We start from the raw sequence: 1810 nt of genomic DNA, 5'->3' as shown, positions 1-1810 counted from the left end.
GGTGAAGCATGAGGACCATGGAGAAATGCCTAGGCACTCTTGGATATTGCTGGTGGAAGTACAAACTTTAGGGAAAATAATCTGGGAACATCTATTAAAATTACAAAATTGCTGGTTGTGATTCTGTACTGCACGGCTACTCTCTTGAGCCGTGGTCATTGATCTCCATCCACCTTCTCTCCCACCTAAGTGTGTGCCACCACCTGATGGAAGATTTGATGGACAGGGACATGAGTCCCCTGAGGCCCCAGAACTATCTTTCAGTTGTGAACTAAAGGCTGACAAAGATGATCACTTTAAGGTGGATAATGATGAAAATGAGCACCAGTTATCTTTAAGAACGGTCAGTTTAGGGGCTGGTGCAAGGGATGAATTGCAAATTATTGAAGCAGAGGCAGTGAATTAGGAAGGCAGTCCAATTAAAGTAACACTGGCAACTTTGAAATGTCTGTATAGCCAACAGTGCTTTGAAATAACACACCCAGTGGTCTTACGGTTGAAGTGTGGTTCAGGGCCAGTGCATATTAGTGGGCAGCACTTAGTAGCTGTGGTAGAAGATGCAGAGTCAGAAGATGAAGAGGAGGAGGATGTGAAACTATTAAGTATATCTGGAAAGCAGTCTGCTACTGGAGGTGGTAGGAAGATTCCACAGAAAAAAGTGAAACTTGCTGCTGATAAAGATGATGATGATAAAGATGATGATGATTAAGAAGATGATGATTTTGATGATGAGGAATCTGAAGAAAAAGCACCAGTGAAGCAATCTATATGAGATACTCCAGCCAAAAAAGGACAAAAGTCAAATCAGAATGGAAAAGACTCAAAACCATCATCAACACCAAGATCAAAAGGACAAGAATCCTTCAAAAAAAAAAACAGGAAAAACTCCTAAAACACCAAAAGGACCTAGTTCTGTAGAAGACATCAGAGCAAAAATGGAAGCAAGTATAGAAAAAGTGCATTGAACAATCCTGGGCACTACTGGTAAATTAAGCCCAAAGATGGGGAGAAAGGAAAAGGAGAGACAAAAGATGGGGAGAAAGGAAAAGGAGAGACAAATATAGTCCATATTCAGTGTCAACAATCCAGACTGAAGTCTTCTATTTTAATCCCAATCCTCTTCTCTGATTTGCTGCCCATGCCTCTTCAGGTTGGAAACAATCTCACTCTCAGTTCCCTAAAGCACTTTCTTCTGACGACTGTGATTTGGTGAACCTTGCCCTTTGCTTTCTATTACTTGCACATTTGCCTCACCTCTGACCATGTTTTTTGTTTGTTTGTTTGTTTGTTTTGTTTATTTGTTTTTGAGACATAGTCTCGCTGTCTCCCAGACTGGAGTGCAGTGGCAGGATCTTGGCTCACTGCAAGCTCTGCCTCCCGGGTTCACACCATTCTCCTGCCTCAGCCTCCCAAGTAGCTGGGACTACAGGTGCCCGCCTGCACACCTGGCTAGTTTTTTGTATTTTAGTAGAGACGGGGTTTCACCCTGTTAGCCAGGATGGTCTCGATCTCCTGATCTCGTGATCCACCCACCTCGGCCTCCCAAAGTGCTGGGATTACAGGCATGAGCCACCGCGCCCAGACCTCTGACCATGTTTTAAATCACCTTTGCATCTCCTTAGCTGCTCAATAAATATTTGAATGAATAAAAAAAAAATTACAAAATTATTTACCCTGTGATCTAATAATCCTACTTCTGGAGATTTATTATGTAGACATATGAACAAGTTTTATTCATTGCAGCATTTTGGTAAGAGCAAAATGAGAGCAGGTCAATCTCCATTAATAAGAACTGGTTAGATGATGATAT

The 1810-nt window shown here is 41.9% G+C and overlaps 1 pseudogene; it reads left to right on the top strand.

The window, feature by feature from the left end:
• Positions 1-206: 206 nt before the first annotated feature.
• LOC115899576 lies at positions 207-965 on the top strand (annotated as a pseudogene).
• Positions 966-1810: the final 845 nt, after the last annotated feature.

This window comes from Rhinopithecus roxellana, chromosome 9, assembly GCF_007565055.1.
Source record: "Rhinopithecus roxellana isolate Shanxi Qingling chromosome 9, ASM756505v1, whole genome shotgun sequence".
Lineage (NCBI taxonomy): Eukaryota > Metazoa > Chordata > Mammalia > Primates > Cercopithecidae > Rhinopithecus > Rhinopithecus roxellana.
The sequence above is the reverse complement of the archived record's forward strand: the minus strand, read 5'-3'. Positions and strand labels throughout refer to the sequence as shown.